This window comes from Schistocerca gregaria, unplaced genomic scaffold (genome assembly GCF_023897955.1).
Source record: "Schistocerca gregaria isolate iqSchGreg1 unplaced genomic scaffold, iqSchGreg1.2 ptg000318l, whole genome shotgun sequence".
In the NCBI taxonomy this organism is placed as follows: domain Eukaryota; kingdom Metazoa; phylum Arthropoda; class Insecta; order Orthoptera; family Acrididae; genus Schistocerca; species Schistocerca gregaria.
In genome coordinates this window covers 43,109-65,972 of record NW_026061796.1, presented here as the reverse complement: position 1 = coordinate 65,972, position 22,864 = coordinate 43,109, and the positions used below count along the sequence as shown (strand labels likewise).

Sequence of the window (22,864 nt, the reverse complement as noted above, 5' to 3'; positions counted from 1 at the left end):
ACCTACATCATCACAGACTCGGAGCAATTCCATTGGCATCAGCTTCAAAACATACGCTTGCCGAAACCCGGGATCGAACCAGGGACCTTTAGATCTTCAGTCTAACGCTCTCCCAACTGAGCTATTTCGGCTCACACGTAAGTCCGCAGATTTGCGCGTCTTCGTTAACCTCTGAATCGCCGCCAATTTCACAGTCATCTTCGTCTGATAAGACATAGGGACGCTGAAAGGCGAGCAGCAGATGCAGTGAAGTACCACACACATTTCTTCTGATTCCATCATCGTAAGAAGCAAACATGTCGACTCGATTCATGTAATATTGACTTCGCTTTCTCTAGAAAACCTTTGCTATATCGATGCCACGTGCAACTCGTGTGCAGAGAACGAGACACAAGAAGGAGTGAGCCTCTCTACCATGTGAGAGGCAGTATCTAGCAGATACACACGCTAAAACATTTGACTTGCGTTAGCTCATAAATTGCTACACGTAATTGTCTGCAAGCTAAAATGGACACATCTGCACTGCTCAGAGAGGCGACACTTGCACTCACACCTGGTGGACGGCAGTGTGACGAGGCGATGAGCTGTGGCTTCTGGGTGCGACTGTAGCGCTGCAGCCAATAATACTGCACATTGCCGGCGACCCACGTGTTTAGTAGTGACGCAACTGCTAGAATGCAGCTGAACGCCCATCTTTTGAGAGCTACAAAATTTCCGCAGTCGGCAGGACTCGAACCTACGCTCCCAGAGGGAATCTGATTTCAAGTCAGACGCCTTAACCACTCGGCCACGACTGCCGGTAGCAGTAGCGTCTTCCGACACGTGAAAGTGCACCTTTAGAAGCAATCCAATGGCAGAAAGCGGCGTGGCCTCACTCTTTTCTGTAGTGTTTCCATTGCCAGCACATTAGCCGTTACGAAAGTGTATTAATTTTCGCCTAGACGTGGCGTTGAACCCAACACCCTTTGGTTGAAAATCAAACGCTCTACCGACTGAGCTATCGTACAGCTGCGTGGCGTGCGAGTGATTCGCATGACGTAATTACTGGCTTATGGCTCCAATGGCGACTTCACCGACTTCCCACTGACGCACCGCTGACGCTAGTTTTCTGTCGTCTTAAGTGGTCGACATACTTGCAAGTAGCTGCGAGATCTTAAGAAAAGAAACGCTGCACCATTGCTTTTTCCGCACTCGAATGACTGAATTGCGATTCTTAAAAAAGAGAGAAATGAATGTTGGCTCTGTCCAACGCTTCCAAGCACGTCTGTGTACTCACGAACTCGGCGTCGACGCGAGAAAATGACGGGAGCGCACTCGTGGGCCTGCGACGGCTTTCTGCAGTCCCAGCGTCAGTGAGAGGAAAACCGGTAGCCACAGTAAGCAGCAGCCGTCGCGACACTCAGTATTGTTAAACGGAAATTTTCGTCTTGTTGAAGATGGCGCCATCGGTTTGCAACCGCGTTCACGTGTGTGAAAATATTTGCTCCTCTTTACGCAAAATCGCACGCAGCCGGTAGGATTCGAACCTACGCTCCCAGAGGGAATCTGATTTCGAGTCAGACGCCTTAACCACTCGGCCACGACTGCCCGTAGGTCGAGGTTCTCCGACACATGCAACTTCTACGGTTTAAAGCTATGTGGCATCAGAAAACGGCGTAGCTGCATTCTTTTCCGTAGTGTTTCCACCGCTACCAGAGGAATCGCTACCAAAGTATTAAAATTTCCGCCCGAACAGGGACTTGAACCCTGGACCCTTAGGTTAAAAGCCTAATGCTCTACCGACTGAGCTATCCGGGCTCACACGACAGCAGAGAACATCCCACGATGCACAGCTGTACATTGACTCATGTCCTTCACAGCTGTGCTATCGCTGCATGGAGCTGTTACTAATTAAACGTCGCCTGAATGCTGTCTACAAACGTGTCGCGCTAAGCTCGTAGCAGACTATCGAAGAATGCTGACACACAATGCAAAAACAAACCGCAGCAGTCGTTAGGTCTCATACGTTGGAGTAGAGGATTTACGTGTTTTGTCGACACTCACTGAGTAATTGGAAATTTCACAAGCATTTCGAATGCAATGCTTCCCACGTTTTCGCTCATTTCACGCTTCCGTTGGAGACGTTCTTCACCTCCTGACACAAAAAAAGGAACGCAGTCGGTAGGACTTTTCGTATTTTCTTACTTCTCAGGGAGTTGCCTACTGTGTTCCTCTTACGGCAAGCACTAGACAACCTGAACAGTTACAGGATAGAGTCATTTTTGTTATCGGCTGTACCTACATCATCACAGACTCGGAGCAATTCCATTGGCATCAGCTTCAAAACATACGCTTGCCGAAACCCGGGATCGAACCAGGGACCTTTAGATCTTCAGTCTAACGCTCTCCCAACTGAGCTATTTCGGCTCACACGTAAGTCCGCAGATTTGCGCGTCTTCGTTAACCTCTGAATCGCCGCCAATTTCACAGTCATCTTCGTCTGATAAGACATAGGGACGCTGAAAGGCGAGCAGCAGATGCAGTGAAGTACCACACACATTTCTTCTGATTCCATCATCGTAAGAAGCAAACATGTCGACTCGATTCATGTAATATTGACTTCGCTTTCTCTAGAAAACCTTTGCTATATCGATGCCACGTGCAACTCGTGTGCAGAGAACGAGACACAAGAAGGAGTGAGCCTCTCTACCATGTGAGAGGCAGTATCTAGCAGATACACACGCTAAAACATTTGACTTGCGTTAGCTCATAAATTGCTACACGTAATTGTCTGCAAGCTAAAATGGACACATCTGCACTGCCCAGAGAGGCGACACTTGCACTCACACCTGGTGGACGGCAGTGTGACGAGGCGATGAGCTGTGGCTTCTGGGTGCGACTGTAGCGCTGCAGCCAATAATACTGCACATTGCCGGCGACCCACGTGTTTAGTAGTGACGCAACTGCTAGAATGCAGTTGAACGCCCATCTTTTGAGAGCTACAAAATTTCCGCAGTCGGCAGGACTCGAACCTACGCTCCCAGAGGGAATCTGATTTCAAGTCAGACGCCTTAACCACTCGGCCACGACTGCCGGTAGCAGTAGCGTCTTCCGACACGTGAAAGTGCACCTTTAGAAGCAATCCAATGGCAGAAAGCGGCGTGGCCTCACTCTTTTCTGTAGTGTTTCCATTGCCAGCACATTAGCCGTTACGAAAGTGTATTAATTTTCGCCTAGACATGGCGTTGAACCCAACACCCTTTGGTTGAAAATCAAACGCTCTACCGACTGAGCTATCGTACAGCTGCGTGGCGTGCGAGTGATTCGCATGACGTAATTACTGGCTTATGGCTCCGATGGCGACTTCACCGACTTCCCACTGACGCACCGCTGACGCTAGTTTTCTGTCGTCTTAAGTGGTCGACATACTTGCAAGTAGCTGCGAGATCTTAAGAAAAGAAACGCTGCACCATTGCTTTTTCCGCACTCGAATGACTGAATTGCGATTCTTAAAAAAGAGAGAAATGAATGTTGGCTCTGTCCAACGCTTCCAAGCACGTCTGTGTACTCACGAACTCGGCGTCGACGCGAGAAAATGACGGGAGCGCACTCGTGGGCCTGCGACGGCTTTCTGCAGTCGCAGCGTCAGTGAGAGGAGAACCGGTAGCCACAGTAAGCAGCAGCCGTCGCGACACTCAGTATTGTTAAACGGAAATTTTCGTCTTGTTGAAGATGGCGCCATCGGTTTGCAACCGCGTTCACGTGTGTGAAAATATTTGCTCCTCTTTACGCAAAATCGCACGCAGCCGGTAGGATTCGAACCTACGCTCCCAGAGGGAATCTGATTTCGAGTCAGACGCCTTAACCACTCGGCCACGACTGCCCGTAGGTCGAGGTTCTCCGACACATGCAACTTCTACGGTTTAAAGCTATGTGGCATCAGAAAACGGCGTAGCTGCATTCTTTTCCGTAGTGTTTCCACCGCTACCAGAGGAATCGCTACCAAAGTATTAAAATTTCCGCCCGAACAGGGACTTGAACCCTGGACCCTTAGGTTAAAAGCCTAATGCTCTACCGACTGAGCTATCCGGGCTCACACGACAATAGAGAACATCCCACGATGCACAGCTGTACATTGACTCATGTCCTTCACAGCTGTGCTATCGCTGCATGGAGCTGTTACTAATTAAACGTCGCCTGAATGCTGTCTACAAACGTGTCGCGCTAAGCTCGTAGCAGACTATCGAAGAATGCTGACACACAATGCAAAAACAAACCGCAGCAGTCGTTAGGTCTCATACGTTGGAGTAGAGGATTTACGTGTTTTGTCGACACTCACTGAGTAATTGGAAATTTCACAAGCATTTCGAATGCAATGCTTCCCACGTTTTCGCTCATTTCACGGTTCCGTTGGAGACGTTCTTCACCTCCTGACACAAAAAAAGGAACGCAGTCGGTAGGACTTTTCGTATTTTCTTACTTCTCAGGGAGTTGCCTACTGTGTTCCTCTTACGGCAAGCACTAGACAAACTGAACAGTTACAGGATAGAGTCATTTTTGTTATCGGCTGTACCTACATCATCACAGACTCGGAGCAATTCCATTGGCATCAGCTTCAAAACATACGCTTGCCGAAACCCGGGATCGAACCAGGGACCTTTAGATCTTCAGTCTAACGCTCTCCCAACTGAGCTATTTCGGCTCACACGTAAGTCCTCAGATTTGCGCGTCTTCGTTAACCTCTGAATCGCCGCCAATTTCACAGTCATCTTCGTCTGATAAGACATAGGGACGCTGAAAGGCGAGCAGCAGATGCAGTGAAGTACCACACACATTTCTTCTGATTCCATCATCGTAAGAAGCAAACATGTCGACTCGATTCATGTAATATTGACTTCGCTTTCTCTAGAAAACCTTTGCTATATCGATGCCACGTGCAACTCGTGTGCAGAGAACGAGACACAAGAAGGAGTGAGCCTCTCTACCATGTGAGAGGCAGTATCTAGCAGATACACACGCTAAAACATTTGACTTGCGTTAGCTCATAAATTGCTACACGTAATTGTCTGCAAGCTAAAATGGACACATCTGCACTGCCCAGAGAGGCGACACTTGCACTCACACCTGGTGGACGGCAGTGTGACGAGGCGATGAGCTGTGGCTTCTGGGTGCGACTGTAGCGCTGCAGCCAATAATACTGCACATTGCCGGCGACCCACGTGTTTAGTAGTGACGCAACTGCTAGAATGCAGCTGAACGCCCATCTTTTGAGAGCTACAAAATTTCCGCAGTCGGCAGGACTCGAACCTACGCTCCCAGAGGGAATCTGATTTCAAGTCAGACGCCTTAACCACTCGGCCACGACTGCCGGTAGCAGTAGCGTCTTCCGACACGTGAAAGTGCACCTTTAGAAGCAATCCAATGGCAGAAAGCGGCGTGGCCTCACTCTTTTCTGTAGTGTTTCCATTGCCAGCACATTAGCCGTTACGAAAGTGTATTAATTTTCGCCTAGACATGGCGTTGAACCCAACACCCTTTGGTTGAAAATCAAACGCTCTACCGACTGAGCTATCGTACAGCTGCGTGGCGTGCGAGTGATTCGCATGACGTAATTACTGGCTTATGGCTCCGATGGCGACTTCACCGACTTCCCACTGACGCACCGCTGACGCTAGTTTTCTGTCGTCTTAAGTGGTCGACATACTTGCAAGTAGCTGCGAGATCTTAAGAAAAGAAACGCTGCACCATTGCTTTTTCCGCACTCGAATGACTGAATTGCGATTCTTAAAAAAGAGAGAAATGAATGTTGGCTCTGTCCAACGCTTCCAAGCACGTCTGTGTACTCACGAACTCGGCGTCGACGCGAGAAAATGACGGGAGCGCACTCGTGGGCCTGCGACGGCTTTCTGCAGTCGCAGCGTCAGTGAGAGGAGAACCGGTAGCCACAGTAAGCAGCAGCCGTCGCGACACTCAGTATTGTTAAACGGAAATTTTCGTCTTGTTGAAGATGGCGCCATCGGTTTGCAACCGCGTTCACGTGTGTGAAAATATTTGCTCCTCTTTACGCAAAATCGCACGCAGCCGGTAGGATTCGAACCTACGCTCCCAGAGGGAATCTGATTTCGAGTCAGACGCCTTAACCACTCGGCCACGACTGCCCGTAGGTCGAGGTTCTCCGACACATGCAACTTCTACGGTTTAAAGCTATGTGGCATCAGAAAACGGCGTAGCTGCATTCTTTTCCGTAGTGTTTCCACCGCTACCAGAGGAATCGCTACCAAAGTATTAAAATTTCCGCCCGAACAGGGACTTGAACCCTGGACCCTTAGGTTAAAAGCCTAATGCTCTACCGACTGAGCTATCCGGGCTCACACGACAATAGAGAACATCCCACGATGCACAGCTGTACATTGACTCATGTCCTTCACAGCTGTGCTATCGCTGCATGGAGCTGTTACTAATTAAACGTCGCCTGAATGCTGTCTACAAACGTGTCGCGCTAAGCTCGTAGCAGACTATCGAAGAATGCTGACACACAATGCAAAAACAAACCGCAGCAGTCGTTAGGTCTCATACGTTGGAGTAGAGGATTTACGTGTTTTGTCGACACTCACTGAGTAATTGGAAATTTCACAAGCATTTCGAATGCAATGCTTCCCACGTTTTCGCTCATTTCACGCTTCCGTTGGAGACGTTCTTCACCTCCTGACACAAAAAAAGGAACGCAGTCGGTAGGACTTTTCGTATTTTCTTACTTCTCAGGGAGTTGCCTACTGTGTTCCTCTTACGGCAAGCACTAGACAACCTGAACAGTTACAGGATAGAGTCATTTTTGTTATCGGCTGTACCTACATCATCACAGACTCGGAGCAATTCCATTGGCATCAGCTTCAAAACATACGCTTGCCGAAACCCGGGATCGAACCAGGGACTTTTAGATCTTCAGTCTAACGCTCTCCCAACTGAGCTATTTCGGCTCACACGTAAGTCCGCAGATTTGCGCGTCTTCGTTAACCTCTGAATCGCCGCCAATTTCACAGTCATCTTCGTCTGATAAGACATAGGGACGCTGAAAGGCGAGCAGCAGATGCAGTGAAGTACCACACACATTTCTTCTGATTCCATCATCGTAAGAAGCAAACATGTCGACTCGATTCATGTAATATTGACTTCGCTTTCTCTAGAAAACCTTTGCTATATCGATGCCACGTGCAACTCGTGTGCAGAGAACGAGACACAAGAAGGAGTGAGCCTCTCTACCATGTGAGAGGCAGTATCTAGCAGATACACACGCTAAAACATTTGACTTGCGTTAGCTCATAAATTGCTACACGTAATTGTCTGCAAGCTAAAATGGACACATCTGCACTGCCCAGAGAGGCGACACTTGCACTCACACCTGGTGGACGGCAGTGTGACGAGGCGATGAGCTGTGGCTTCTGGGTGCGACTGTAGCGCTGCAGCCAATAATACTGCACATTGCCGGCGACCCACGTGTTTAGTAGTGACGCAACTGCTAGAATGCAGCTGAACGCCCATCTTTTGAGAGCTACAAAATTTCCGCAGTCGGCAGGACTCGAACCTACGCTCCCAGAGGGAATCTGATTTCAAGTCAGACGCCTTAACCACTCGGCCACGACTGCCGGTAGCAGTAGCGTCTTCCGACACGTGAAAGTGCACCTTTAGAAGCAATCCAATGGCAGAAAGCGGCGTGGCCTCACTCTTTTCTGTAGTGTTTCCATTGCCAGCACATTAGCCGTTACGAAAGTGTATTAATTTTCGCCTAGACATGGCGTTGAACCCAACACCCTTTGGTTGAAAATCAAACGCTCTACCGACTGAGCTATCGTACAGCTGCGTGGCGTGCGAGTGATTCGCATGACGTAATTACTGGCTTATGGCTCCAATGGCGACTTCACCGACTTCCCACTGACGCACCGCTGACGCTAGTTTTCTGTCGTCTTAAGTGGTCGACATACTTGCAAGTAGCTGCGAGATCTTAAGAAAAGAAACGCTGCACCATTGCTTTTTCCGCACTCGAATGACTGAATTGCGATTCTTAAAAAAGAGAGAAATGAATGTTGGCTCTGTCCAACGCTTCCAAGCACGTCTGTGTACTCACGAACTCGGCGTCGACGCGAGAAAATGACGGGAGCGCACTCGTGGGCCTGCGACGGCTTTCTGCAGTCCCAGCGTCAGTGAGAGGAAAACCGGTAGCCACAGTAAGCAGCAGCCGTCGCGACACTCAGTATTGTTAAACGGAAATTTTCGTCTTGTTGAAGATGGCGCCATCGGTTTGCAACCGCGTTCACGTGTGTGAAAATATTTGCTCCTCTTTACGCAAAATCGCACGCAGCCGGTAGGATTCGAACCTACGCTCCCAGAGGGAATCTGATTTCGAGTCAGACGCCTTAACCACTCGGCCACGACTGCCCGTAGGTCGAGGTTCTCCGACACATGCAACTTCTACGGTTTAAAGCTATGTGGCATCAGAAAACGGCGTAGCTGCATTCTTTTCCGTAGTGTTTCCACCGCTACCAGAGGAATCGCTACCAAAGTATTAAAATTTCCGCCCGAACAGGGACTTGAACCCTGGACCCTTAGGTTAAAAGCCTAATGCTCTACCGACTGAGCTATCCGGGCTCACACGACAATAGAGAACATCCCACGATGCACAGCTGTACATTGACTCATGTCCTTCACAGCTGTGCTATCGCTGCATGGAGCTGTTACTAATTAAACGTCGCCTGAATGCTGTCTACAAACGTGTCGCGCTAAGCTCGTAGCAGACTATCGAAGAATGCTGACACACAATGCAAAAACAAACCGCAGCAGTCGTTAGGTCTCATACGTTGGAGTAGAGGATTTACGTGTTTTGTCGACACTCACTGAGTAATTGGAAATTTCACAAGCATTTCGAATGCAATGCTTCCCACGTTTTCGCTCATTTCACGGTTCCGTTGGAGACGTTCTTCACCTCCTGACACAAAAAAAGGAACGCAGTCGGTAGGACTTTTCGTATTTTCTTACTTCTCAGGCAGTTGCCTACTGTGTTCCTCTTACGGCAAGCACTAGACAACCTGAACAGTTACAGGATAGAGTCATTTTTGTTATCGGCTGTACCTACATCATCACAGACTCGGAGCAATTCCATTGGCATCAGCTTCAAAACATACGCTTGCCGAAACCCGGGATCGAACCAGGGACCTTTAGATCTTCAGTCTAACGCTCTCCCAACTGAGCTATTTCGGCTCACACGTAAGTCCGCAGATTTGCGCGTCTTCGTTAACCTCTGAATCGCCGCCAATTTCACAGTCATCTTCGTCTGATAAGACATAGGGACGCTGAAAGGCGAGCAGCAGATGCAGTGAAGTACCACACACATTTCTTCTGATTCCATCATCGTAAGAAGCAAACATGTCGACTCGATTCATGTAATATTGACTTCGCTTTCTCTAGAAAACCTTTGCTATATCGATGCCACGTGCAACTCGTGTGCAGAGAACGAGACACAAGAAGGAGTGAGCCTCTCTACCATGTGAGAGGCAGTATCTAGCAGATACACACGCTAAAACATTTGACTTGCGTTAGCTCATAAATTGCTACACGTAATTGTCTGCAAGCTAAAATGGACACATCTGCACTGCCCAGAGAGGCGACACTTGCACTCACACCTGGTGGACGGCAGTGTGACGAGGCGATGAGCTGTGGCTTCTGGGTGCGACTGTAGCGCTGCAGCCAATAATACTGCACATTGCCGGCGACCCACGTGTTTAGTAGTGACGCAACTGCTAGAATGCAGCTGAACGCCCATCTTTTGAGAGCTACAAAATTTCCGCAGTCGGCAGGACTCGAACCTACGCTCCCAGAGGGAATCTGATTTCAAGTCAGACGCCTTAACCACTCGGCCACGACTGCCGGTAGCAGTAGCGTCTTCCGACACGTGAAAGTGCACCTTTAGAAGCAATCCAATGGCAGAAAGCGGCGTGGCCTCACTCTTTTCTGTAGTGTTTCCATTGCCAGCACATTAGCCGTTACGAAAGTGTATTAATTTTCGCCTAGACATGGCGTTGAACCCAACACCCTTTGGTTGAAAATCAAACGCTCTACCGACTGAGCTATCGTACAGCTGCGTGGCGTGCGAGTGATTCGCATGACGTAATTACTGGCTTATGGCTCCAATGGCGACTTCACCGACTTCCCACTGACGCACCGCTGACGCTAGTTTTCTGTCGTCTTAAGTGGTCGACATACTTGCAAGTAGCTGCGAGATCTTAAGAAAAGAAACGCTGCACCATTGCTTTTTCCGCACTCGAATGACTGAATTGCGATTCTTAAAAAAGAGAGAAATGAATGTTGGCTCTGTCCAACGCTTCCAAGCACGTCTGTGTACTCACGAACTCGGCGTCGACGCGAGAAAATGACGGGAGCGCACTCGTGGGCCTGCGACGGCTTTCTGCAGTCCCAGCGTCAGTGAGAGGAAAACCGGTAGCCACAGTAAGCAGCAGCCGTCGCGACACTCAGTATTGTTAAACGGAAATTTTCGTCTTGTTGAAGATGGCGCCATCGGTTTGCAACCGCGTTCACGTGTGTGAAAATATTTGCTCCTCTTTACGCAAAATCGCACGCAGCCGGTAGGATTCGAACCTACGCTCCCAGAGGGAATCTGATTTCGAGTCAGACGCCTTAACCACTCGGCCACGACTGCCCGTAGGTCGAGGTTCTCCGACACATGCAACTTCTACGGTTTAAAGCTATGTGGCATCAGAAAACGGCGTAGCTGCATTCTTTTCCGTAGTGTTTCCACCGCTACCAGAGGAATCGCTACCAAAGTATTAAAATTTCCGCCCGAACAGGGACTTGAACCCTGGACCCTTAGGTTAAAAGCCTAATGCTCTACCGACTGAGCTATCCGGGCTCACACGACAATAGAGAACATCCCACGATGCACAGCTGTACATTGACTCATGTCCTTCACAGCTGTGCTATCGCTGCATGGAGCTGTTACTAATTAAACGTCGCCTGAATGCTGTCTACAAACGTGTCGCGCTAAGCTCGTAGCAGACTATCGAAGAATGCTGACACACAATGCAAAAACAAACCGCAGCAGTCGTTAGGTCTCATACGTTGGAGTAGAGGATTTACGTGTTTTGTCGACACTCACTGAGTAATTGGAAATTTCACAAGCATTTCGAATGCAATGCTTCCCACGTTTTCGCTCATTTCACGGTTCCGTTGGAGACGTTCTTCACCTCCTGACACAAAAAAAGGAACGCAGTCGGTAGGACTTTTCGTATTTTCTTACTTCTCAGGCAGTTGCCTACTGTGTTCCTCTTACGGCAAGCACTAGACAACCTGAACAGTTACAGGATAGAGTCATTTTTGTTATCGGCTGTACCTACATCATCACAGACTCGGAGCAATTCCATTGGCATCAGCTTCAAAACATACGCTTGCCGAAACCCGGGATCGAACCAGGGACCTTTAGATCTTCAGTCTAACGCTCTCCCAACTGAGCTATTTCGGCTCACACGTAAGTCCGCAGATTTGCGCGTCTTCGTTAACCTCTGAATCGCCGCCAATTTCACAGTCATCTTCGTCTGATAAGACATAGGGACGCTGAAAGGCGAGCAGCAGATGCAGTGAAGTACCACACACATTTCTTCTGATTCCATCATCGTAAGAAGCAAACATGTCGACTCGATTCATGTAATATTGACTTCGCTTTCTCTAGAAAACCTTTGCTATATCGATGCCACGTGCAACTCGTGTGCAGAGAACGAGACACAAGAAGGAGTGAGCCTCTCTACCATGTGAGAGGCAGTATCTAGCAGATACACACGCTAAAACATTTGACTTGCGTTAGCTCATAAATTGCTACACGTAATTGTCTGCAAGCTAAAATGGACACATCTGCACTGCCCAGAGAGGCGACACTTGCACTCACACCTGGTGGACGGCAGTGTGACGAGGCGATGAGCTGTGGCTTCTGGGTGCGACTGTAGCGCTGCAGCCAATAATACTGCACATTGCCGGCGACCCACGTGTTTAGTAGTGACGCAACTGCTAGAATGCAGCTGAACGCCCATCTTTTGAGAGCTACAAAATTTCCGCAGTCGGCAGGACTCGAACCTACGCTCCCAGAGGGAATCTGATTTCAAGTCAGACGCCTTAACCACTCGGCCACGACTGCCGGTAGCAGTAGCGTCTTCCGACACGTGAAAGTGCACCTTTAGAAGCAATCCAATGGCAGAAAGCGGCGTGGCCTCACTCTTTTCTGTAGTGTTTCCATTGCCAGCACATTAGCCGTTACGAAAGTGTATTAATTTTCGCCTAGACATGGCGTTGAACCCAACACCCTTTGGTTGAAAATCAAACGCTCTACCGACTGAGCTATCGTACAGCTGCGTGGCGTGCGAGTGATTCGCATGACGTAATTACTGGCTTATGGCTCCAATGGCGACTTCACCGACTTCCCACTGACGCACCGCTGACGCTAGTTTTCTGTCGTCTTAAGTGGTCGACATACTTGCAAGTAGCTGCGAGATCTTAAGAAAAGAAACGCTGCACCATTGCTTTTTCCGCACTCGAATGACTGAATTGCGATTCTTAAAAAAGAGAGAAATGAATGTTGGCTCTGTCCAACGCTTCCAAGCACGTCTGTGTACTCACGAACTCGGCGTCGACGCGAGAAAATGACGGGAGCGCACTCGTGGGCCTGCGACGGCTTTCTGCAGTCCCAGCGTCAGTGAGAGGAAAACCGGTAGCCACAGTAAGCAGCAGCCGTCGCGACACTCAGTATTGTTAAACGGAAATTTTCGTCTTGTTGAAGATGGCGCCATCGGTTTGCAACCGCGTTCACGTGTGTGAAAATATTTGCTCCTCTTTACGCAAAATCGCACGCAGCCGGTAGGATTCGAACCTACGCTCCCAGAGGGAATCTGATTTCGAGTCAGACGCCTTAACCACTCGGCCACGACTGCCCGTAGGTCGAGGTTCTCCGACACATGCAACTTCTACGGTTTAAAGCTATGTGGCATCAGAAAACGGCGTAGCTGCATTCTTTTCCGTAGTGTTTCCACCGCTACCAGAGGAATCGCTACCAAAGTATTAAAATTTCCGCCCGAACAGGGACTTGAACCCTGGACCCTTAGGTTAAAAGCCTAATGCTCTACCGACTGAGCTATCCGGGCTCACACGACAATAGAGAACATCCCACGATGCACAGCTGTACATTGACTCATGTCCTTCACAGCTGTGCTATCGCTGCATGGAGCTGTTACTAATTAAACGTCGCCTGAATGCTGTCTACAAACGTGTCGCGCTAAGCTCGTAGCAGACTATCGAAGAATGCTGACACACAATGCAAAAACAAACCGCAGCAGTCGTTAGGTCTCATACGTTGGAGTAGAGGATTTACGTGTTTTGTCGACACTCACTGAGTAATTGGAAATTTCACAAGCATTTCGAATGCAATGCTTCCCACGTTTTCGCTCATTTCACGGTTCCGTTGGAGACGTTCTTCACCTCCTGACACAAAAAAAGGAACGCAGTCGGTAGGACTTTTCGTATTTTCTTACTTCTCAGGCAGTTGCCTACTGTGTTCCTCTTACGGCAAGCACTAGACAACCTGAACAGTTACAGGATAGAGTCATTTTTGTTATCGGCTGTACCTACATCATCACAGACTCGGAGCAATTCCATTGGCATCAGCTTCAAAACATACGCTTGCCGAAACCCGGGATCGAACCAGGGACCTTTAGATCTTCAGTCTAACGCTCTCCCAACTGAGCTATTTCGGCTCACACGTAAGTCCGCAGATTTGCGCGTCTTCGTTAACCTCTGAATCGCCGCCAATTTCACAGTCATCTTCGTCTGATAAGACATAGGGACGCTGAAAGGCGAGCAGCAGATGCAGTGAAGTACCACACACATTTCTTCTGATTCCATCATCGTAAGAAGCAAACATGTCGACTCGATTCATGTAATATTGACTTCGCTTTCTCTAGAAAACCTTTGCTATATCGATGCCACGTGCAACTCGTGTGCAGAGAACGAGACACAAGAAGGAGTGAGCCTCTCTACCATGTGAGAGGCAGTATCTAGCAGATACACACGCTAAAACATTTGACTTGCGTTAGCTCATAAATTGCTACACGTAATTGTCTGCAAGCTAAAATGGACACATCTGCACTGCCCAGAGAGGCGACACTTGCACTCACACCTGGTGGACGGCAGTGTGACGAGGCGATGAGCTGTGGCTTCTGGGTGCGACTGTAGCGCTGCAGCCAATAATACTGCACATTGCCGGCGACCCACGTGTTTAGTAGTGACGCAACTGCTAGAATGCAGCTGAACGCCCATCTTTTGAGAGCTACAAAATTTCCGCAGTCGGCAGGACTCGAACCTACGCTCCCAGAGGGAATCTGATTTCAAGTCAGACGCCTTAACCACTCGGCCACGACTGCCGGTAGCAGTACCGTCTTCCGACACGTGAAAGTGCACCTTTAGAAGCAATCCAATGGCAGAAAGCGGCGTGGCCTCACTCTTTTCTGTAGTGTTTCCATTGCCAGCACATTAGCCGTTACGAAAGTGTATTAATTTTCGCCTAGACATGGCGTTGAACCCAACACCCTTTGGTTGAAAATCAAACGCTCTACCGACTGAGCTATCGTACAGCTGCGTGGCGTGCGAGTGATTCGCATGACGTAATTACTGGCTTATGGCTCCAATGGCGACTTCACCGACTTCCCACTGACGCACCGCTGACGCTAGTTTTCTGTCGTCTTAAGTGGTCGACATACTTGCAAGTAGCTGCGAGATCTTAAGAAAAGAAACGCTGCACCATTGCTTTTTCCGCACTCGAATGACTGAATTGCGATTCTTAAAAAAGAGAGAAATGAATGTTGGCTCTGTCCAACGCTTCCAAGCACGTCTGTGTACTCACGAACTCGGCGTCGACGCGAGAAAATGACGGGAGCGCACTCGTGGGCCTGCGACGGCTTTCTGCAGTCCCAGCGTCAGTGAGAGGAAAACCGGTAGCCACAGTAAGCAGCAGCCGTCGCGACACTCAGTATTGTTAAACGGAAATTTTCGTCTTGTTGAAGATGGCGCCATCGGTTTGCAACCGCGTTCACGTGTGTGAAAATATTTGCTCCTCTTTACGCAAAATCGCACGCAGCCGGTAGGATTCGAACCTACGCTCCCAGAGGGAATCTGATTTCGAGTCAGACGCCTTAACCACTCGGCCACGACTGCCCGTAGGTCGAGGTTCTCCGACACATGCAACTTCTACGGTTTAAAGCTATGTGGCATCAGAAAACGGCGTAGCTGCATTCTTTTCCGTAGTGTTTCCACCGCTACCAGAGGAATCGCTACCAAAGTATTAAAATTTCCGCCCGAACAGGGACTTGAACCCTGGACCCTTAGGTTAAAAGCCTAATGCTCTACCGACTGAGCTATCCGGGCTCACACGACAATAGAGAACATCCCACGATGCACAGCTGTACATTGACTCATGTCCTTCACAGCTGTGCTATCGCTGCATGGAGCTGTTACTAATTAAACGTCGCCTGAATGCTGTCTACAAACGTGTCGCGCTAAGCTCGTAGCAGACTATCGAAGAATGCTGACACACAATGCAAAAACAAACCGCAGCAGTCGTTAGGTCTCATACGTTGGAGTAGAGGATTTACGTGTTTTGTCGACACTCACTGAGTAATTGGAAATTTCACAAGCATTTCGAATGCAATGCTTCCCACGTTTTCGCTCATTTCACGCTTCCGTTGGAGACGTTCTTCACCTCCTGACACAAAAAAAGGAACGCAGTCGGTAGGACTTTTCGTATTTTCTTACTTCTCAGGCAGTTGCCTACTGTGTTCCTCTTACGGCAAGCACTAGACAACCTGAACAGTTACAGGATAGAGTCATTTTTGTTATCGGCTGTACCTACATCATCACAGACTCGGAGCAATTCCATTGGCATCAGCTTCAAAACATACGCTTGCCGAAACCCGGGATCGAACCAGGGACCTTTAGATCTTCAGTCTAACGCTCTCCCAACTGAGCTATTTCGGCTCACACGTAAGTCCGCAGATTTGCGCGTCTTCGTTAACCTCTGAATCGCCGCCAATTTCACAGTCATCTTCGTCTGATAAGACATAGGGACGCTGAAAGGCGAGCAGCAGATGCAGTGAAGTACCACACACATTTCTTCTGATTCCATCATCGTAAGAAGCAAACATGTCGACTCGATTCATGTAATATTGACTTCGCTTTCTCTAGAAAACCTTTGCTATATCGATGCCACGTGCAACTCGTGTGCAGAGAACGAGACACAAGAAGGAGTGAGCCTCTCTACCATGTGAGAGGCAGTATCTAGCAGATACACACGCTAAAACATTTGACTTGCGTTAGCTCATAAATTGCTACACGTAATTGTCTGCAAGCTAAAATGGACACATCTGCACTGCCCAGAGAGGCGACACTTGCACTCACACCTGGTGGACGGCAGTGTGACGAGGCGATGAGCTGTGGCTTCTGGGTGCGACTGTAGCGCTGCAGCCAATAATACTGCACATTGCCGGCGACCCACGTGTTTAGTAGTGACGCAACTGCTAGAATGCAGCTGAACGCCCATCTTTTGAGAGCTACAAAATTTCCGCAGTCGGCAGGACTCGAACCTACGCTCCCAGAGGGAATCTGATTTCAAGTCAGACGCCTTAACCACTCGGCCACGACTGCCGGTAGCAGTAGCGTCTTCCGACACGTGAAAGTGCACCTTTAGAAGCAATCCAATGGCAGAAAGCGGCGTGGCCTCACTCTTTTCTGTAGTGTTTCCATTGCCAGCACATTAGCCGTTACGAAAGTGTATTAATTTTCGCCTAGACGTGGCGTTGAACCCAACACCCTTTGGTTGAAAATCAAACGCTCTACCGACTGAGCTATCGTACAGCTGCGTGGCGTGCGAGTGATTCGCATGACGTAATTACTGGCTTATGGCTCCAATGGCGACTTCACCGACTTCCCACTGACGCTAGTTTTCTGTCGTCTTAAGTGGTCGACATACTTGCAAGTAGCTGCGAGATCTTAAGAAAAGAAACGCTGCACCATTGCTTTTTCCGCACTCGAATGACTGAATTGCGATTCTTAAAAAAGAGAGAAATGAATGTTGGCTCTGTCCAACGCTTCCAAGCACGTCTGTGTACTCACGAACTCGGCGTCGACGCGAGAAAATGACGGGAGCGCACTCGTGGGCCTGCGACGGCTTTCTGCAGTCCCAGCGTCAGTGAGAGGAAAACCGGTAGCCACAGTAAGCAGCAGCCGTCGCGACACTCAGTATTGTTAAACGGAAATTTTCGTCTTGTTGAAGATGGCGCCATCGGTTTGCAACCGCGTTCACGTGTGTGAAAATATTTGCTCCTCTTTACGCAAAATCGCACGCAGCCGGTAGGATTCGAACCTACGCTCCCAGAGGGAATCTGATTTCGAGTCAGACGCCTTAACCACTCGGCCACGACTGCCCGTAGGTCGAGGTTCTCCGACACATGCAACTTCTACGGTTTAAAGCTATGTGGCATCAGAAAACGGCGTAGCTGCATTCTTTTCCGTAGTGTTTCCACCGCTACCAGAGGAATCGCTACCAAAGTATTAAAATTTCCGCCCGAACAGGGACTTGAACCCTGGACCCTTAGGTTAAAAGCCTAATGCTCTACCGACTGAGCTATCCGGGCTCACACGACAATAGAGAACATCCCACGATGCACAGCTGTACATTGACTCATGTCCTTCACAGCTGTGCTATCGCTGCATGGAGCTGTTACTAATTAAACGTCGCCTGAATGCTGTCTACAAACGTGTCGCGCTAAGCTCGTAGCAGACTATCGAAGAATGCTGACACACAATGCAAAAACAAACCGCAGCAGTCGTTAGGTCTCATACGTTGGAGTAGAGGATTTACGTGTTTTGTCGACACTCACTGAGTAATTGGAAATTTCACAAGCATTTCGAATGCAATGCTTCCCACGTTTTCGCTCATTTCACGCTTCCGTTGGAGACGTTCTTCACCTCCTGACACAAAAAAAGGAACGCAGTCGGTAGGACTTTTCGTATTTTCTTACTTCTCAGGCAGTTGCCTACTGTGTTCCTCTTACGGCAAGCACTAGACAACCTGAACAGTTACAGGATAGAGTCATTTTTGTTATCGGCTGTACCTACATCATCACAGACTCGGAGCAATTCCATTGGCATCAGCTTCAAAACATACGCTTGCCGAAACCCGGGATCGAACCAGGGACCTTTAGATCTTCAGTCTAACGCTCTCCCAACTGAGCTATTTCGGCTCACACGTAAGTCCGCAGATTTGCGCGTCTTCGTTAACCTCTGAATCGCCGCCAATTTCACAGTCATCTTCGTCTGATAAGACATAGGGACGCTGAAAGGCGAGCAGCAGATGCAGTGAAGTACCACACACATTTCTTCTGATTCCATCATCGTAAGAAGCAAACATGTCGACTCGATTCATGTAATATTGACTTCGCTTTCTCTAGAAAACCTTTGCTATATCGATGCCACGTGCAACTCGTGTGCAGAGAACGAGACACAAGAAGGAGTGAGCCTCTCTACCATGTGAGAGGCAGTATCTAGCAGATACACACGCTAAAACATTTGACTTGCGTTAGCTCATAAATTGCTACACGTAATTGTCTGCAAGCTAAAATGGACACATCTGCACTGCCCAGAGAGGCGACACTTGCACTCACACCTGGTGGACGGCAGTGTGACGAGGCGATGAGCTGTGGCTTCTGGGTGCGACTGTAGCGCTGCAGCCAATAATACTGCACATTGCCGGCGACCCACGTGTTTAGTAGTGACGCAACTGCTAGAATGCAGCTGAACGCCCATCTTTTGAGAGCTACAAAATTTCCGCAGTCGGCAGGACTCGAACCTACGCTCCCAGAGGGAATCTGATTTCAAGTCAGACGCCTTAACCACTCGGCCACGACTGCCGGTAGCAGTAGCGTCTTCCGACACGTGAAAGTGCACCTTTAGAAGCAATCCAATGGCAGAAAGCGGCGTGGCCTCACTCTTTTCTGTAGTGTTTCCATTGCCAGCACATTAGCCGTTACGAAAGTGTATTAATTTTCGCCTAGACATGGCGTTGAACCCAACACCCTTTGGTTGAAAATCAAACGCTCTACCGACTGAGCTATCGTACAGCTGCGTGGCGTGCGAGTGATTCGCATGACGTAATTACTGGCTTATGGCTCCAATGGCGACTTCACCGACTTACCGCTGACGCTAGTTTTCTGTCGTCTTAAGTGGTCGACATACTTGCAAGTAGCTGCGAGATCTTAAGAAAAGAAACGCTGCACCATTGCTTTTTCCGCACTCGAATGACTGAATTGCGATTCTTAAAAAAGAGAGAAATGAATGTTGGCTCTGTCCAACGCTTCCAAGCACGTCTGTGTACTCACGAACTCGGCGTCGACGCGAGAAAATGACGGGAGCGCACTCGTGGGCCTGCGACGGCTTTCTGCAGTCCCAGCGTCAGTGAGAGGAAAACCGGTAGCCACAGTAAGCAGCAGCCGTCGCGACACTCAGTATTGTTAAACGGAAATTTTCGTCTTGTTGAAGATGGCGCCATCGGTTTGCAACCGCGTTCACGTGTGTGAAAATATTTGCTCCTCTTTACGCAAAATCGCACGCAGCCGGTAGGATTCGAACCTACGCTCCCAGAGGGAATCTGATTTCGAGTCAGACGCCTTAACCACTCGGCCACGACTGCCCGTAGGTCGAGGTTCTCCGACACATGCAACTTCTACGGTTTAAAGCTATGTGGCATCAGAAAACGGCGTAGCTGCATTCTTTTCCGTAGTGTTTCCACCGCTACCAGAGGAATCGCTACCAAAGTATTAAAATTTCCGCCCGAACAGGGACTTGAACCCTGGACCCTTAGGTTAAAAGCCTAATGCTCTACCGACTGAGCTATCCGGGCTCACACGACAATAGAGAACATCCCACGATGCACAGCTGTACATTGACTCATGTCCTTCACAGCTGTGCTATCGCTGCATGGAGCTGTTACTAATTAAACGTCGCCTGAATGCTGTCTACAAACGTGTCGCGCTAAGCTCGTAGCAGACTATCGAAGAATGCTGACACACAATGCAAAAACAAACCGCAGCAGTCGTTAGGTCTCATACGTTGGAGTAGAGGATTTACGTGTTTTGTCGACACTCACTGAGTAATTGGAAATTTCACAAGCATTTCGAATGCAATGCTTCCCACGTTTTCGCTCATTTCACGCTTCCGTTGGAGACGTTCTTCACCTCCTGACACAAAAAAAGGAACGCAGTCGGTAGGACTTTTCGTATTTTCTTACTTCTCAGGCAGTTGCCTACTGTGTTCCTCTTACGGCAAGCACTAGACAACCTGAACAGTTACAGGATAGAGTCATTTTTGTTATCGGCTGTACCTACATCATCACAGACTCGGAGCAATTCCATTGGCATCAGCTTCAAAACATACGCTTGCCGAAACCCGGGATCGAACCAGGGACCTTTAGATCTTCAGTCTAACGCTCTCCCAACTGAGCTATTTCGGCTCACACGTAAGTCCGCAGATTTGCGCGTCTTCGTTAACCTCTGAATCGCCGCCAATTTCACAGTCATCTTCGTCTGATAAGACATAGGGACGCTGAAAGGCGAGCAGCAGATGCAGTGAAGTACCACACACATTTCTTCTGATTCCATCATCGTAAGAAGCAAACATGTCGACTCGATTCATGTAATATTGACTTCGCTTTCTCTAGAAAACCTTTGCTATATCGATGCCACGTGCAACTCGTGTGCAGAGAACGAGACACAAGAAGGAGTGAGCCTCTCTACCATGTGAGAGGCAGTATCTAGCAGATACACACGCTAAAACATTTGACTTGCGTTAGCTCATAAATTGCTACACGTAATTGTCTGCAAGCTAAAATGGACACATCTGCACTGCCCAGAGAGGCGACACTTGCACTCACACCTGGTGGACGGCAGTGTGACGAGGCGATGAGCTGTGGCTTCTGGGTGCGACTGTAGCGCTGCAGCCAATAATACTGCACATTGCCGGCGACCCACGTGTTTAGTAGTGACGCAACTGCTAGAATGCAGCTGAACGCCCATCTTTTGAGAGCTACAAAATTTCCGCAGTCGGCAGGACTCGAACCTACGCTCCCAGAGGGAATCTGATTTCAAGTCAGACGCCTTAACCACTCGGCCACGACTGCCGGTAGCAGTAGCGTCTTCCGACACGTGAAAGTGCACCTTTAGAAGCAATCCAATGGCAGAAAGCGGCGTGGCCTCACTCTTTTCTGTAGTGTTTCCATTGCCAGCACATTAGCCGTTACGAAAGTGTATTAATTTTCGCCTAGACATGGCGTTGAACCCAACACCCTTTGGTTGAAAATCAAACGCTCTACCGACTGAGCTATCGTACAGCTGCGTGGCGTGCGAGTGATTCGCATGACGTAATTACTGGCTTATGGCTCCAATGGCGACTTCACCGACTTCCCACTGACGCACCGCTGACGCTAGTTTTCTGTCGTCTTAAGTGGTCGACATACTTGCAAGTAGCTGCGAGATCTTAAGAAAAGAAACGCTGCACCATTGCTTTTTCCGCACTCGAATGACTGAATTGCGATTCTTAAAAAAGAGAGAAATGAATGTTGGCTCTGTCCAACGCTTCCAAGCACGTCTGTGTACTCACGAACTCGGCGTCGACGCGAGAAAATGACGGGAGCGCACTCGTGGGCCTGCGACGGCTTTCTGCAGTCCCAGCGTCAGTGAGAGGAAAACCGGTAGCCACAGTAAGCAGCAGCCGTCGCGACACTCAGTATTGTTAAACGGAAATTTTCGTCTTGTTGAAGATGGCGCCATCGGTTTGCAACCGCGTTCACGTGTGTGAAAATATTTGCTCCTCTTTACGCAAAATCGCACGCAGCCGGTAGGATTCGAACCTACGCTCCCAGAGGGAATCTGATTTCGAGTCAGACGCCTTAACCACTCGGCCACGACTGCCCGTAGGTCGAGGTTCTCCGACACATGCAACTTCTACGGTTTAAAGCTATGTGGCATCAGAAAACGGCGTAGCTGCATTCTTTTCCGTAGTGTTTCCACCGCTACCAGAGGAATCGCTACCAAAGTATTAAAATTTCCGCCCGAACAGGGACTTGAACCCTGGACCCTTAGGTTAAAAGCCTAATGCTCTACCGACTGAGCTATCCGGGCTCACACGACAATAGAGAACATCCCACGATGCACAGCTGTACATTGACTCATGTCCTTCACAGCTGTGCTATCGCTGCATGGAGCTGTTACTAATTAAACGTCGCCTGAATGCTGTCTACAAACGTGTCGCGCTAAGCTCGTAGCAGACTATCGAAGAATGCTGACACACAATGCAAAAACAAACCGCAGCAGTCGTTAGGTCTCATACGTTGGAGTAGAGGATTTACGTGTTTTGTCGACACTCACTGAGTAATTGGAAATTTCACAAGCATTTCGAATGCAATGCTTCCCACGTTTTCGCTCATTTCACGGTTCCGTTGGAGACGTTCTTCACCTCCTGACACAAAAAAAGGAACGCAGTCGGTAGGACTTTTCGTATTTTCTTACTTCTCAGGCAGTTGCCTACTGTGTTCCTCTTACGGCAAGCACTAGACAACCTGAACAGTTACAGGATAGAGTCATTTTTGTTATCGGCTGTACCTACATCATCACAGACTCGGAGCAATTCCATTGGCATCAGCTTCAAAACATACGCTTGCCGAAACCCGGGATCGAACCAGGGACCTTTAGATCTTCAGTCTAACGCTCTCCCAACTGAGCTATTTCGGCTCACA

At 49.0% G+C, this 22,864-nt stretch overlaps 41 non-coding genes across 41 annotated transcripts; all 41 read right to left on the bottom strand.

The window, feature by feature from the left end:
• Positions 1–58: 58 nt before the first annotated feature.
• On the bottom strand, positions 59–131 carry Trnaf-gaa (transfer RNA phenylalanine (anticodon GAA)). The gene has a single exon. It is a non-coding gene; the product is annotated as a tRNA-Phe (tRNA).
• A 584-nt stretch (positions 132–715) lies between these two features.
• On the bottom strand, positions 716–797 carry Trnas-uga (transfer RNA serine (anticodon UGA)). Its single transcript has one exon. It is a non-coding gene; the product is annotated as a tRNA-Ser (tRNA).
• A 708-nt stretch (positions 798–1,505) lies between these two features.
• Positions 1,506–1,587, bottom strand: Trnas-cga (transfer RNA serine (anticodon CGA)). The gene has a single exon. It is a non-coding gene; the product is annotated as a tRNA-Ser (tRNA).
• Positions 1,588–1,724: 137 nt separating this feature from the next.
• Positions 1,725–1,797, bottom strand: Trnak-uuu (transfer RNA lysine (anticodon UUU)). The gene has a single exon. It is a non-coding gene; the product is annotated as a tRNA-Lys (tRNA).
• A 536-nt stretch (positions 1,798–2,333) lies between these two features.
• On the bottom strand, positions 2,334–2,406 carry Trnaf-gaa (transfer RNA phenylalanine (anticodon GAA)). The gene has a single exon. It is a non-coding gene; the product is annotated as a tRNA-Phe (tRNA).
• A 584-nt stretch (positions 2,407–2,990) lies between these two features.
• Positions 2,991–3,072, bottom strand: Trnas-uga (transfer RNA serine (anticodon UGA)). The gene has a single exon. It is a non-coding gene; the product is annotated as a tRNA-Ser (tRNA).
• Positions 3,073–3,780: 708 nt separating this feature from the next.
• Positions 3,781–3,862, bottom strand: Trnas-cga (transfer RNA serine (anticodon CGA)). Its single transcript has one exon. It is a non-coding gene; the product is annotated as a tRNA-Ser (tRNA).
• A 137-nt stretch (positions 3,863–3,999) lies between these two features.
• Trnak-uuu (transfer RNA lysine (anticodon UUU)) lies at positions 4,000–4,072 on the bottom strand. Its single transcript has one exon. It is a non-coding gene; the product is annotated as a tRNA-Lys (tRNA).
• A 536-nt stretch (positions 4,073–4,608) lies between these two features.
• On the bottom strand, positions 4,609–4,681 carry Trnaf-gaa (transfer RNA phenylalanine (anticodon GAA)). Its single transcript has one exon. It is a non-coding gene; the product is annotated as a tRNA-Phe (tRNA).
• A 584-nt stretch (positions 4,682–5,265) lies between these two features.
• Trnas-uga (transfer RNA serine (anticodon UGA)) lies at positions 5,266–5,347 on the bottom strand. Its single transcript has one exon. It is a non-coding gene; the product is annotated as a tRNA-Ser (tRNA).
• Positions 5,348–6,055: 708 nt separating this feature from the next.
• Positions 6,056–6,137, bottom strand: Trnas-cga (transfer RNA serine (anticodon CGA)). Its single transcript has one exon. It is a non-coding gene; the product is annotated as a tRNA-Ser (tRNA).
• A 137-nt stretch (positions 6,138–6,274) lies between these two features.
• Positions 6,275–6,347, bottom strand: Trnak-uuu (transfer RNA lysine (anticodon UUU)). Its single transcript has one exon. It is a non-coding gene; the product is annotated as a tRNA-Lys (tRNA).
• Positions 6,348–6,883: 536 nt separating this feature from the next.
• On the bottom strand, positions 6,884–6,956 carry Trnaf-gaa (transfer RNA phenylalanine (anticodon GAA)). Its single transcript has one exon. It is a non-coding gene; the product is annotated as a tRNA-Phe (tRNA).
• A 584-nt stretch (positions 6,957–7,540) lies between these two features.
• Positions 7,541–7,622, bottom strand: Trnas-uga (transfer RNA serine (anticodon UGA)). The gene has a single exon. It is a non-coding gene; the product is annotated as a tRNA-Ser (tRNA).
• A 708-nt stretch (positions 7,623–8,330) lies between these two features.
• Trnas-cga (transfer RNA serine (anticodon CGA)) lies at positions 8,331–8,412 on the bottom strand. The gene has a single exon. It is a non-coding gene; the product is annotated as a tRNA-Ser (tRNA).
• Positions 8,413–8,549: 137 nt separating this feature from the next.
• Trnak-uuu (transfer RNA lysine (anticodon UUU)) lies at positions 8,550–8,622 on the bottom strand. Its single transcript has one exon. It is a non-coding gene; the product is annotated as a tRNA-Lys (tRNA).
• Positions 8,623–9,158: 536 nt separating this feature from the next.
• Positions 9,159–9,231, bottom strand: Trnaf-gaa (transfer RNA phenylalanine (anticodon GAA)). The gene has a single exon. It is a non-coding gene; the product is annotated as a tRNA-Phe (tRNA).
• A 584-nt stretch (positions 9,232–9,815) lies between these two features.
• Trnas-uga (transfer RNA serine (anticodon UGA)) lies at positions 9,816–9,897 on the bottom strand. The gene has a single exon. It is a non-coding gene; the product is annotated as a tRNA-Ser (tRNA).
• A 708-nt stretch (positions 9,898–10,605) lies between these two features.
• Trnas-cga (transfer RNA serine (anticodon CGA)) lies at positions 10,606–10,687 on the bottom strand. Its single transcript has one exon. It is a non-coding gene; the product is annotated as a tRNA-Ser (tRNA).
• Positions 10,688–10,824: 137 nt separating this feature from the next.
• Trnak-uuu (transfer RNA lysine (anticodon UUU)) lies at positions 10,825–10,897 on the bottom strand. Its single transcript has one exon. It is a non-coding gene; the product is annotated as a tRNA-Lys (tRNA).
• A 536-nt stretch (positions 10,898–11,433) lies between these two features.
• Trnaf-gaa (transfer RNA phenylalanine (anticodon GAA)) lies at positions 11,434–11,506 on the bottom strand. The gene has a single exon. It is a non-coding gene; the product is annotated as a tRNA-Phe (tRNA).
• Positions 11,507–12,090: 584 nt separating this feature from the next.
• On the bottom strand, positions 12,091–12,172 carry Trnas-uga (transfer RNA serine (anticodon UGA)). The gene has a single exon. It is a non-coding gene; the product is annotated as a tRNA-Ser (tRNA).
• Positions 12,173–12,880: 708 nt separating this feature from the next.
• On the bottom strand, positions 12,881–12,962 carry Trnas-cga (transfer RNA serine (anticodon CGA)). Its single transcript has one exon. It is a non-coding gene; the product is annotated as a tRNA-Ser (tRNA).
• A 137-nt stretch (positions 12,963–13,099) lies between these two features.
• On the bottom strand, positions 13,100–13,172 carry Trnak-uuu (transfer RNA lysine (anticodon UUU)). The gene has a single exon. It is a non-coding gene; the product is annotated as a tRNA-Lys (tRNA).
• Positions 13,173–13,708: 536 nt separating this feature from the next.
• On the bottom strand, positions 13,709–13,781 carry Trnaf-gaa (transfer RNA phenylalanine (anticodon GAA)). Its single transcript has one exon. It is a non-coding gene; the product is annotated as a tRNA-Phe (tRNA).
• Positions 13,782–14,365: 584 nt separating this feature from the next.
• Positions 14,366–14,447, bottom strand: Trnas-uga (transfer RNA serine (anticodon UGA)). Its single transcript has one exon. It is a non-coding gene; the product is annotated as a tRNA-Ser (tRNA).
• Positions 14,448–15,155: 708 nt separating this feature from the next.
• Positions 15,156–15,237, bottom strand: Trnas-cga (transfer RNA serine (anticodon CGA)). Its single transcript has one exon. It is a non-coding gene; the product is annotated as a tRNA-Ser (tRNA).
• Positions 15,238–15,374: 137 nt separating this feature from the next.
• Positions 15,375–15,447, bottom strand: Trnak-uuu (transfer RNA lysine (anticodon UUU)). Its single transcript has one exon. It is a non-coding gene; the product is annotated as a tRNA-Lys (tRNA).
• A 536-nt stretch (positions 15,448–15,983) lies between these two features.
• On the bottom strand, positions 15,984–16,056 carry Trnaf-gaa (transfer RNA phenylalanine (anticodon GAA)). Its single transcript has one exon. It is a non-coding gene; the product is annotated as a tRNA-Phe (tRNA).
• A 584-nt stretch (positions 16,057–16,640) lies between these two features.
• Positions 16,641–16,722, bottom strand: Trnas-uga (transfer RNA serine (anticodon UGA)). Its single transcript has one exon. It is a non-coding gene; the product is annotated as a tRNA-Ser (tRNA).
• Positions 16,723–17,419: 697 nt separating this feature from the next.
• Trnas-cga (transfer RNA serine (anticodon CGA)) lies at positions 17,420–17,501 on the bottom strand. The gene has a single exon. It is a non-coding gene; the product is annotated as a tRNA-Ser (tRNA).
• Positions 17,502–17,638: 137 nt separating this feature from the next.
• Positions 17,639–17,711, bottom strand: Trnak-uuu (transfer RNA lysine (anticodon UUU)). The gene has a single exon. It is a non-coding gene; the product is annotated as a tRNA-Lys (tRNA).
• Positions 17,712–18,247: 536 nt separating this feature from the next.
• On the bottom strand, positions 18,248–18,320 carry Trnaf-gaa (transfer RNA phenylalanine (anticodon GAA)). Its single transcript has one exon. It is a non-coding gene; the product is annotated as a tRNA-Phe (tRNA).
• A 584-nt stretch (positions 18,321–18,904) lies between these two features.
• Positions 18,905–18,986, bottom strand: Trnas-uga (transfer RNA serine (anticodon UGA)). Its single transcript has one exon. It is a non-coding gene; the product is annotated as a tRNA-Ser (tRNA).
• A 697-nt stretch (positions 18,987–19,683) lies between these two features.
• Positions 19,684–19,765, bottom strand: Trnas-cga (transfer RNA serine (anticodon CGA)). Its single transcript has one exon. It is a non-coding gene; the product is annotated as a tRNA-Ser (tRNA).
• A 137-nt stretch (positions 19,766–19,902) lies between these two features.
• Trnak-uuu (transfer RNA lysine (anticodon UUU)) lies at positions 19,903–19,975 on the bottom strand. Its single transcript has one exon. It is a non-coding gene; the product is annotated as a tRNA-Lys (tRNA).
• A 536-nt stretch (positions 19,976–20,511) lies between these two features.
• Positions 20,512–20,584, bottom strand: Trnaf-gaa (transfer RNA phenylalanine (anticodon GAA)). Its single transcript has one exon. It is a non-coding gene; the product is annotated as a tRNA-Phe (tRNA).
• A 584-nt stretch (positions 20,585–21,168) lies between these two features.
• On the bottom strand, positions 21,169–21,250 carry Trnas-uga (transfer RNA serine (anticodon UGA)). The gene has a single exon. It is a non-coding gene; the product is annotated as a tRNA-Ser (tRNA).
• A 708-nt stretch (positions 21,251–21,958) lies between these two features.
• Positions 21,959–22,040, bottom strand: Trnas-cga (transfer RNA serine (anticodon CGA)). Its single transcript has one exon. It is a non-coding gene; the product is annotated as a tRNA-Ser (tRNA).
• A 137-nt stretch (positions 22,041–22,177) lies between these two features.
• On the bottom strand, positions 22,178–22,250 carry Trnak-uuu (transfer RNA lysine (anticodon UUU)). Its single transcript has one exon. It is a non-coding gene; the product is annotated as a tRNA-Lys (tRNA).
• Positions 22,251–22,786: 536 nt separating this feature from the next.
• On the bottom strand, positions 22,787–22,859 carry Trnaf-gaa (transfer RNA phenylalanine (anticodon GAA)). The gene has a single exon. It is a non-coding gene; the product is annotated as a tRNA-Phe (tRNA).
• Between the last annotated feature and the right edge of the window lie 5 nt (positions 22,860–22,864).